The 12,182-nt window shown below is 41.1% G+C and overlaps 1 protein-coding gene across 1 annotated transcript in view; it reads left to right on the top strand.

Moving 5' to 3' along the window:
- Window positions 1–891: 891 nt before the first annotated feature.
- The window catches only part of LOC127584214 (annexin A4-like), an 80,658-nt gene continuing 69,367 nt past the window's right edge, over window positions 892–12,182 (top strand). The window contains exon 1 of the mRNA XM_052040826.1: window positions 892–982. The gene's annotated coding sequence lies outside the window, so the exon portion shown is untranslated. The remainder of the gene's footprint in view (window positions 983–12,182) is intronic.

The following is a 12,182-nucleotide window of genomic DNA, read 5'->3' as shown; positions in this document are numbered from 1 at the left end:
AACCCTCCAAGATCTCTGACTTTTAAAGTTTTGTTCTGTTATGTAATCCAAGCTTTAACATTTTGGCACTGGCTGTGTCCAACCTGCTCAGATTTACTGTACCTTTCTGTTTCTGCTATCATCCTTGAAAATCTAGAGCAAAAATATTGAATGATGTGGTTCTAGAATGAGTTCAGACCTGCTATATCCTCTTCCCTCCCTTCAGGTGATCATTCTGGCTAAGGCTGTTGGAGATTCCTTCATTGAACAGAAGGAATGGGGCCAATTGGACAACAAAGTATCCTCCAGCTGTCCAAATCCTGTGTAGGGTTAGTGAACTAATGTTGTGTAATGATGTTCTACCACCCTCATGGCTCTGGGAAATGATACAGCCCAAAACCTTCATGATGTAAATTATAATTACTAAGGAACGCGTGCGGGGGAATTTCACTGAAAATCGCCAGTCAAACTGCCGATTTTGTTTTACCTCCATTTCCACTATTTTTTATCACTAAAATGAGCAAAAGAAATACACAATTTACTTTATATTTCTTTTCAGTTAGGTTTTGCTTCCAGTGGAATCCAGGAGCATAATCCGCAGTTCCTGGATTCTCCTTCATAATCGTGGGCAGTTGGCGCTCCTACCGCAGAGATCACTGCTGCCTCCCAGCACTTCTGAGCGAAAATGTTTTCCTCCGACAGTAAAAGGCACCTTCCGACTATTCTCCACTTTTTATTCCTTCGACTTTTACACAGATTGTTTCATGTGGAATATTGTTTTGTTATAATTGTTATTATAATTTGTTGGTTTAAGGGACCAACGTGTGCTTTGACGAAGACAGCATGTCTATCTTTTTCTGTCACTCTAATGGTTCATTGCTTCCGAAGACGCAGAGCTTGCTCGTTGGCTCGACAGAGATGTCCCCGCCCAGGTTTTGCATATATAAAAAGTGAGCAGCCATTTTCATTCTGGAATGTTTACAAAGATTCTAAATCCAAGAAGGTAAGAGCAATTCCTGCTTTCTCAATGACTTTGTATTAAGATTTCACTTTTTATACGTATAAAAGTTATTAAACAGTAAAGAGGTGGCATCGTGCTTATTGTTCTGCCAACTTGGATTTAAAAGTTGAGCGGCAAGTTTGTCCTGTCGGTTCGGGCTGGGCAGCTGTGTGCATTTCTTTCAGCTGGTTTCACGGGTGGAGTCTGAAATGTGGGTAGACGTTAATTCTTCTGAAAAGCTTTGTTTATTATTTTGAAATTTGGAATAAACGGTTATTTCTTGCTGGTTGGCTTCCTGTTTGTTTCCCAGTTCAGTGCAGCTGTATTCAAGGAAATAGCATTACCTGTCGCTTAGGTGATGGGCGTGAGTCCCCAGGTAGAGAGCCACGTGTTCTCTCGATTTCCGAGTAATTTCAGACTGTTTCTTTATTTAAATAATCAACAGGTAGAGGAACGATGAATGAAAATTGACCAGTGAAATTCTGAGATTTGTTAATATTGTGGGTTTTATTTTAGTGACTTCGGTTGGAAGTTGGGAAAAGATGGTGCTGTACCTTTTTATAGTGCTTTACATAGAACAGTACAGCACAGGAACAGGCCCCTTGGCCAATGATGTTGGGCTGAACTAATTAAACTAGTAATTTAACACCTAACTAACTAAACTAATCCTTTCTGCCTACATGCTGACCATGTCTCTGCACATTCATGTGCTTATCTAAGAGCCTCTTAAATGCCTTTATCATATCTGCCTCCACCCTCACCCCAGGCAGCACATTCCAGGCACCCACCACTCTGCTTTTTGTTTAAAAAAAAGTTGCACCACACATCTCCTTTGAACTTACCCCCATCACCTTAAATGCCTGCTCTCTGGTATTAGACATTTAAATCCTGGGAAAAAGATACTGGCTACCTACTCCATCTATGTCTCTCTTAATTTTGTAAACCTCTGAGGTCTTCCCTCAGCCTCCACTGCTCCAGAGAAAACAACCAAGTTTGTCCAACCTCTCCTTATAGCTCATGTCCTCTAATCCAGGCGGCGTCCTGATAAACCTCCTCTGCACCTCTCCAAAGCCTACGCATCCTTCCTATAATGGGGTGACCAGAATTGAATGCAATACTCCAGAGTTTAATAAAACTGCAACATAACTTCCTAACTTCTGAACTCAGTGCCTCAACTAATAATAAAGGATTATTATTACTTGAGTGATTATTATCACTCAGGAATAAAGGAGGAAACGTGTTTGGAGGTGAAAGATATGGGTGAGGTCCTAAATGAGTACTTTGCATGGTATTTACCAAGGAGAAGGAAGTGAAGGATAGTGAGATCAGCATGGAGCATGTTAATATGCTGGGGAATTTTGAGATTAAGGAAGAGGTAATGTTGCGTCTCAAAGAACACTAAGGTGGATAAGTCCCCAAGGCCTGATGGGATATACCCCAGGTTATTGAGAGAGGCAAGAGATGAGATTGCTGGGGTCTTGACCAAAATCTTTGTGTCCCCTCCAGCCACAAGTGAAGTCCTGGAGGACTGACGAGCAGCTAATGTTGTTCTGTTGTTTAAGAAGGGAAATGGGATGATCCTGGTAACTACGGACCAGTGAATCTCACATCAATGGTAGGGAAGCTATTGAGAGGATTCTTGGGGATAGGATTTATGAGTGTTTGGAGAGCCTTGGCTTAATTAGGAACAGTCAGCATGTCTTTGTTTAGGGTAAGTCATGTCTTACTAACTCGATTGAGCTTTTTGAGGAGGTGGCAAGGTGATTGAGGTTGTCTACATGGATTTTAGTAAGGTGTTTGACAAGGTCCCTTATGGTAGGCTCATCCAGAAGATTGAGATGCATGGAATCCACAATGACTTGGCTGTTTGGATTTGGAATTGGTTTGCCCATAGAAGGTAGAGGGTAGTGGTTGATGGGACTTATTCTGGCTGGAAGTTTGTAATTGTGACCTCTGCTGTTTGTGATGTATACAAGTGACTTGGATGAAAACGTAGATGGGTGGGTTAGTAAGTTTGCAGACTATACGGAGATCGGTGGCATTGTGGGATAGTGTAGACGATTGCCAAAGGATACAGCAGGAGATAGATCAGTTGCAGATCTGGATGGAGAAATGGCAGATGGAGTTTAATCTGGTCAGGTGTGAGGTGTTGCACTTTAGGAGAACAAATATAAAGGGACAGGACGCTGTTAATGGCAGGACCCTTAATGGTGGACGAAAGGAAAGCATGTGGATGGGAATGCTACAACCTGTCAGTTCCTCTTCAACTCGCACACCATCCCGAATTGGAAGTGTGTTGCTGATCCTGATTGTCACTGGGTGTAAATCGTGGAACTCCTTGCAAACCAGTACCGTCAGGATTCCTTTGCCAAAAAAACAACAGCAATTTAAAAACTAAAAACTGCCTCACTGCCATCTTCCTGAAAGTAGCGAGGAATGGGCAATAAATTCTGGCCTTGCCAGCAATGCCCAGATCTAAAAATGAGCTTAAACAAAAATTACTTGAAGTACACTTATTCAGCCAGTTGGGATGATAACTTGTGTCATCCAAAATGTCTTAAAATCATGATGGTTGATTTGCTGTTGTTAATCTGAGACAACACTCAATTATTCTAATCTAAAATCTCCTTTATTGTCAGCTGACTGTTCTAGGATGTGAACGTCCAATTGGTGCAAATCGTGGGATATGAGAAGTACACAAAGCTCTTTGTGTGAGTCTCAGTAGCATCTTGAATGAATTGCACTGAGGCTACCACCATCTGAACAATTCATAAGGTCTACTATTCATCAACAAAAACCTGATGATTGCAGTCTTGGGTTTGGGGTGTTAGTGCCTTTGTACAAGATTGTAGGGGGACAATGGCAGTCTCCTGTTGACATTCTTTGACTCTTGGATAGCTGCAACATTTTTATGTACCATACCTTCTGGAGTGTTGCATGGATCTAAAGTGCATGTGCACCCATCTCTCAGAATTTTGTAATGTGACTGTTTAGAAATGAGTTTTTTTTTGTGTTGAAACAAGCTAAATTAAAAGAAAAGCCTGGGAAATGGTCAATTGTGCATAATCTTTCAACACCCTTTCTCTGTTCTGCTTTCTCCTTTATGAAACTCCTGTGTGAACAGAATTTTGACCATCTATCTTCGGATGTGGGAGGAAACAGTAGTACCCAGGGAAGACCCATGTAGTCACAGGGAGAATGTGCAGACTTTAACTGATGGCACTGGAGATCAGGATTGAAATTTAAAATGGGTAGAGCAAAGAAACCTTAATTTCTTGGACAATTTCTTCCAAGGAATTGTCAATGTTTTGGGTCAAAACCCTGCATCAGAAACATCGACAATTCCTTTCCTTCCACAGATGCTGCTCGGCCTGAGTTCCTCCAGCAGATTGTTACTACAGAAATGAGTTAGTCCTGATCTTTCAGAATTTGCATTGTTTTGGAATGGCCTACTCGGATTAAAAAGTAGCAATGTTACTGTACCATTCAAGGAAGGGGAAAAGTGCAGAATTATGGGCTAGTTGGTCTGACATCAGTTGGTGGGAGAAAAGTACTAGCATATATTTTGGGGGATGTGGTGGGAGGGCACAAAATATTGTGATTGTTTCAGTAGAATCGGCATCAATATGAAAAGGAAATGAAGTTACGTAAATGGGTTTAACCGGCAAAGTGGAGAAGGGGGAGCTCAAGGATGAAGAGCAACAGGATTTTCAAAATAAAACATTTAAAAATGCCACACAAGGTAGATGCACAAAATTGGGGTCTGTGAGTAATGCAATAAATTAGCATGAGGATTGGTTAACATGCAGAAAACACCAAGGTCACTTTCAGGTTAGCAGATTATTTCTAATGAGCTTCAGTCCTGTATCTTCAGTTATTTGCCATCTGTGGTAATGACTTAGATGGGAAAAGGTTCTGCAACTTTTCCAAGTTTGCTTATGATGTAAAGGTAGTTGCAAAATGAACTAGGGTTGAAGGGCATATTAGAACATTGAACATACAGCACCAGAAGGGGACATTCAACCCACTATATCTGCACCAAACATGATGCCAATCTAAACTAATCCCATCTGCCTACATGATCCATATTCCTGTATTCCCTGCCTGTTCGTGTGTCTCTAGATGCCACTTAAATGTCACTATCGTATCTGTTCCCACCACCTCCCCTAGCAGTGCGTTCCAGGCATCCACCACTTTTTTTTAAAAAGCTTACCTTGCAAATTTCCTTTAAACTTTCCACTAAACTAGTAAGCTTTTGCCACTTTAGCATTTCTTTTTGCACTACTTCAGATTGTACTACAATCTTTACACCATTCTGCTGTTTTGCACTAGTTGTATTTTTATTACCATTTATATTGTTTACTCTGAACTTTGTGCAAACAAGGAATTTCATTGCACTCTTGTTTATATGACAATAGACTAATCTAACCTCTTGCCTTAAACCAAGTACTTGACACTTACACCCTGGAGGAAAAGATGCTGACTGAGGGGTAGATAGCAGGTCAGCAAGTGGAAGTATTAGATAAGATTTCTTGATTAGTCACATGTACATCAAAACACACAGTGAAATGCATCTTTTTGTGTTACTGAGAATGTGCTGAGGGCAGCCCACAAGTGTCGCCATTTTTCTGAAAGGACAGGCAGAACTGGTTAGTGAACGTGATGGGCTGAAGTATATTTATTTCGGTGCACAAACTATTACAGGTAAGGCAGATAAACTTCAGGCCAGGATTAGTACATGGAACAATTACGTTGAAGCCATTATGGAGACTTGGTTGAGAGAAGAGCAGGACTGGCAGCTCAACATCCCAGAATTCAGATGTTTTGAACATGATGGGTTTGTAAAAGAGGTGGGGGGAGTTGCACTACTGATCGGAGAGAATATTACAGCTGTACTTGGAGGACATACTGGAGGGTTCATTGACTAAGGCACATAAGATCCATGGAGACTTGTTAGATTGGATTTAAAATTGGTTTGGCCAGAGAAGATGAAGGGTAGTGGAGGTGGGGTGTTATTTCTGACTGGAGGTCTATGACCAGTGGTGTTCTGCAGGGATTAGTGCTGGGACCTATATAAATAAATGATTTGTGTGAAAATATAGTTGGGATTATTAGTAAGTTTGCAGATGACACAAAGATTGGTGGGGTTGTGGACAGTGAGGAAGATTGTTGAAGAATTCAGGAGGATGTAGACCAGTTAGAAATGTGAGCAAGGAAATGGGAGATAGAGTTTAATACCAACAAGTTGTCCAACTTCTCCTTGTAGCTAATACAATCCAATCCAGGCAACATCCTGGTGAACCACTTCTGTAGTCTCTCTAAAGCCTCCACATCCTTCCCATAGTGTGGCAACCAGAACTGCATAAAATACTCCAGATGTGTCCTAACCAAAGTTTTATATACCTGCAACATAACTTCCTGACTTTTATACTTAATACCCTAACTGTTGAAGACAAGCATGTTATATGCTTTCTATTACCACGCTATCCACTTGTGTCGCCACTTTCAGGGAGCCATAAACTTGCACCCCAAGATCCCTCTGTACATTAATGTTCCTAAGGGTCCTGCCATTTACTGTAGACTTTCCTCTCATATTTGACCTCCAGAAGTGCAACACCTCATGCTTGTCTGCATTAAACTCCATCTGCCATTTCTCCACCCAAATTTCCAACTGATCAATATCCTGCTTTATCCCTTGACAGCCTTCATTGGTATTCACAACTCCACCAAGTTTCATGTCACTTTCAAACAAAATGTACTGGCTCAGAGCCAGGCCAAGCTGACAGCTTCTCTTCACTTGCTGGCCAACATCACCACAGCAGCCTGGTCTCCACTGGGAGGAGCTAGGACCCAACCATAGCCCCTGCCCACTGTGCTTTATCCTAGGTTAAGTGAAGGAGGAAGATGGTAAAAGATGGAACATGTGAGATTATTCACTTTGGTTGGAGAACATTCTTTAATTTGATTTCTGGATAAGAGTCTTAATGTGCTGATCTAGAAAGTGGGCAGGAAGGTCAAATGTACATCAGCCTTGTTGCAAAGCAATAGGAGTGTAAAACAAAGATCTACTGAGTTTGTATATGGCCACAGCTGGCGTTCGCTTTTGGTCTCCCCCAAGAACTAATGTACTTGTTCTCAAGGAATGTAATCCAAGTTCTTTATATAGATTCTTGGGATGTGGAAATTTTGCCTGGGATATGGAGATTATCCTATGAGGGAAAATTTGGATAGGTAGGCTTCTCCTCAAAACAAAAATATTAGAGCATGGAGATTATCTCACTGAAATAAATTTCTTGGGCAGTTGAGGTAGTGGAGAAATGTTCTTCAGATTGGAGGCCTGTGACCAGTCATGTGCTGTGGGAATCGGTGCTGGATCCCCTGCTGTTTGTCACATACATTAATGATTTAGGTAAACATGTAGGTGGCATGATTGGTAAGTTTGCAGATGACACCAAAATTTGTGGTGTGGTGGACAGTGAAGAAGGTTGTCTTTGGTTACCAAAGGATCTAGATCAATTGGGAAAGTGGGCAAAAGAATGGCAGACGGAATTTAACTTGGACAAGTTTGAAGTGATGCACTGTGGGTAGATAAACCAGAGTAGGACTTGCACAGAAAATGACATTGCCCTGAGGAGTGTTGTAGAACAGAGACATGGGTAGAGAAGGTAGTGAAGAAGGCAAATGGCACACTTGCCTTCATTGATGGGGCATTAAGTCCAAGAGTTGGGACATCATGTTACAGCTGTACAAGACTATGGTGAGACAACAGCTGGAATATTGTGTGCAGTTCTGATTTCCACACTATAGGAAGAATGTGATTAAGCTAGGGAGGGTGCAGAAAAGATTTACAAGGATCTTGCTGGAACTGGAGTGCTTGAGTTATGAAAAGAGAGTGGATAGGCTGTGACTGTTTTTCATGGAGTGAAGGAGACTGAGGGGACCTTATAGAAGTTTATAAAATCATGAGGGGTGTAGATAAGGTGGATGATCAGTCTCTTTCCCCGGGTAGGGGAGCCTAAAACTAGAGGGCATAGGTTTAAGGTGAGAGGGGAAAGATTTAAAGGGGATCTGAGGGGCAAGACTTCCAAACTGTGGGTGATGGGTATATGGAACAAGCTGCCAGAGGAAGTGGTAGAGGTGGGTACAATTACAATGTTTAAAAGACATTTCAACAGGTTCATGGATAGGAAAGGTTTAAAGGGATATGGGCCAAATGCGGGCAGATGGGACTAGATCAGGAAGGCACAGAAAATGACAGGGCCCCTGGAGTGTTGTAGAACAGAGGCACAGGTAGACAAGGTGATGGAGGTACAGGAGCCTGAAGACCCACACTCAGTGATTTAAGAATAGCTGCTTCCCCTCTGCCATCAGATTTCTGAATGGTTCATGGACATCACCTTGTTATTCCTTTTTTGCACTATTTATTTATTCTGTAACTTGTAATTTAATGTTTTTGCACTGTACTGCTGCTGCAAAACAACAAATCTCACAACATACAAGTCAGTGATAACAAATTTGATCCTGATTGTCCAAAGGGCCTGGTTCTGTGCTGTATAACTCTATAATTCTGAGTTGAGTGGAAATATCCTCTGCCTTGAGACTTTAAAACCTTTAAAGCCAAGTCTCAGAATTAGAGATTATCCACTGAGACCTGAGACGGAGGAATTTTTTTAGTTGTTAGTCTTTGACATTCTTTAACCCAGATGACTAGCTCATTGGTTGTTGAGTATACTGTACGTGAGGCTCAGGTGAGTAGGTTTTTCATCCTAAGGGAATCAAGAGTATGGAGATAGAGTGGAAAATGAAACTGACAATCAGCTACAATCTTTTGAATAGTGGAGCAGGCTTGGAATCAAGGTTTTTTCATTTTTGAGTATATACTTGACAGAACAAGGATACTGGAGAATTTGTCCTTAACATGGGCATGGTGACCAATTGTAGCTCTGCTGGCAGATATCTAATTCAACACCTTATAGTAAAAGACCCTTGATCTTGGAAGTGTGTGACATAACTCTGAGTGCATAATCTAGTCTAACCATACAAGTGGGTAAGAAAGAGTTGGCCTTGTTTTTACAGGGGACCTATTGTGGTGAGGCAAATGTAATGGTTTTAACATTGCAAAACTTGCTCTCATGCAGGTTTGTAGTGGGTGCTTTTGCAACGATTTCCCATAATAAATGAATGCATGTTTCCTTTGTCCTTTTCTAGATGGTTTTGGTGATCACTCTGTAGCACTTGAGGTGTATTTTGAATTGATGGTTAGGTAATGGCTGTCGGTGGTCATTATCACTACTTGCAATTTACCAAACTCCCCATTTTGAAATCCCACAAATGGGTTACAATTTAAGTCGAAATTGCAGAACTGATTTTTGGATAAACTATTGGCTATTTGTCTCATGGGTTTTTCAGTGTAAACGCCACAAGTGTTCAGCACCACAAATGATTAGCCATGTGATTTTTTTTTTGATTTCTCACCACAGTGAATTGGGAACTTGCATTTATATAGTGCGTTTTGCAGTTGAATGTCCCAAAGAGCTATGTAACCAATAAGGTGGTCTCACACCAACCTGAAAAATGCTAAGAATGCATCAGCACGACAATGAAATCAGTCAGGGCTTTTAAGGAATATAAAGGAAGCATGACAGACCAGTTGGAAATGTGGGTAGAGAGATGGAGTTTAATCTGGATAGTGTGAGGTGTTGTACTTCGGGAAGTCAGCTCCTTAAAAGTGGCAACACAGTGGATAAGGTGGCTGGCTTGCCTTCGTCAGTCACACTGAGTATAAAAGTCATGTTGCAGCTGTATAAAACTCTCACACTTGGTTGTGCAGTTCTGGTCACCTCATTACAAGAATGATGAGAGGCTTTGGAGAGGATGCAGAAGAGATTCACCAAGATGTTGCCTAGATTAGAGTATTAGCTATGAGGAGAAGTTGGACAAACCTGGATTGTTTTCTCTGGAGCGGTGGAGGCTGAGGGGTGACCTGATAGAAGTATATAAAACTGAGAGGCATTGACAGGGTCGATAGTGAGTCTTTTTCCCTGGGTGGAAATGTCAAATACTAGAGGGCATAACTCTAAGGTGAGAGGGGAAAATTTTAAAGGAGATCTGCATGGCAAATCTTTTGAGGGTAGGTGCCTGGAATGCACTACCAGGGGATGTGGTGGAAGCAGATAAAATAGCAATGTTTGAGCTATTTAGGCAGACACGTGAACAGGCAGGGAATTAAGGGATGAAGACCATGTGCAAGCAGTTTAAATTGGCATCATGGTTGGCACAGGCATTGTGGGTGGTGTCTGTTCATGTGCTGTACCATGCTTTGTTCTATGTACTTTGATGGTTAGTTTACCAGTTTAAGGTTGTCTTGGGAATGTAGCATGATGTTACAGAGCCTAAACTTGCCAAACACAGATCTGTTTTCTGGCAAGAATTAGAATTAGGAATTCTGCTCCCAAGATGGCTCTGATGTTGACCCATCTGGTTCCATAAGATGAATGGATGCAATGAGATGGTCATTTTACCTTAATCTGACTTGTGGATTATTAATGTTCTGCGGATAAACAACTGTTGCCCAGAATTTTCAGAACTACTTTAAGAAAGAGTAGAAGAGTACAACTACTTGAACAGCATTCGGAAGGAATTGACGCAGTGGGGATTGGCCAAATGCCTCTTGTACAATTAAGTTCTATAGGCATACAAGAGCTTACAATTGCTGGTGGCAGAATTGGTCACTTCAGCCATGTGCTTGACTGCTTAGGTCTACATTTTTGATTCAGTGTTATGAACATGCATGTTCTACGATGATTTTCATTCTGTGGTATGGATTCTACAATAGCTATAGGATAAAACAAGTCGAACCCCTGGTGTTGTTTGGTCTTTGTACCTTTCTCTATGGCTGTGGGTAGATCATCAAAGGTCAGCAAGTGAATTAGTATTCTGCATTAACAGGGTGTTGTTGTTTAAGGACTTTTTAAAATCGTTTTGGGCTTGGAGAAAGTAAAAGTAAAACTTGTCAGGTTTGTTTGGCTGCCGGTGAGGATCCATAAACCGAAGATAGCAGTGCAGTGACATGGTTTGCCACTGTCATAGAAGGTGTGAAATCTTCCCTTTCTCTTGTGTTTTAAGTACTGATTCCCAGTCCAACAGCTGGGATGTCATCAAGCCAGCTAATTCTATTAAAGAATTGTCAGACTACCAACCAAGAAAAAAAACATTTTGTTTTGCCATCATAAAAGAAACAAAATAGATTGAAATTAAAGTAAAAGCCAACTTTTTTTAAATGAAATATTCTTGTTGGGAATTGCAAACAATATCCCAAAAATTCAAATTTTTTTTATGGCTAAAGATATTAAGAAGTAACTGCTTAATACACTTCATTCAGCCAGGCACCAGATTTTATGGGTCTGTGATAGAGATTAGTTAGTAAATATGTAGCATAAATTCAAGTCTGTTTGAAATTTCTCTTAATAGTAATGGAGCAAATATTTCACACTACAGAGTTTCATTGGATCACTGACAGCAAATTAAGAATCTGTTAAACACAACCAACCTTATTTTCTAAAGAAAGGGAAAATGGGTGTTTTTCTCTTTTCCTCCCTCCCTCCCTCCCCCCCCCCCTCCCCCCTTTCCCATTGTTACTACTAAAAACATGAGCTAACAGGACCTAGACAGGTAGTGCCACTGCCACATGTTGACTTTGTCCACCACGTGTTTTATAAATTGTAGAGTAGGTGGCCACAGCACTGCAGATTTAGGCAATGCTGTAAATCCAACTGATCATCTGTTGTGTGTGACTTGGTGGGTAGCATGTTCTCTGCATTAGAAGGCTGTGGATTCAAGTCCCACAACAAGATTAAAATGATATAATGATACAATATAAGCTGACGTTGGCAGTACAGCACGGAGGCAGTGCCGCATTGCTAGAAGTACCATTTATCAGGCTGGAGTGAAACTAAGACTGTCTGCCCTGCTTTATTTGAACGGTATAACTTCATCATAAAATACATTAACTGGTTTGATCATTTAGTTCATCACTGTTTGTGGGATTTGTATCACAACATTTGCTTTGTGCGTGAGAGGGAGAGACAAGAATATTCTTCACTTCAAAGGATTGTGAATTTTTGGAGGTTAGAAGGCTGTGCTTGTGTACCTGGTGCTGAGTGTATTGAAGGCTGACATTGACAATTAGTTTGACACTAAGGGT

Source organism: Pristis pectinata, chromosome 29 (genome assembly GCF_009764475.1).
Source record: "Pristis pectinata isolate sPriPec2 chromosome 29, sPriPec2.1.pri, whole genome shotgun sequence".
NCBI lineage: Eukaryota > Metazoa > Chordata > Chondrichthyes > Rhinopristiformes > Pristidae > Pristis > Pristis pectinata.
The sequence above is the reverse complement of the archived record's forward strand: the minus strand, read 5'-3'. Positions and strand labels throughout refer to the sequence as shown.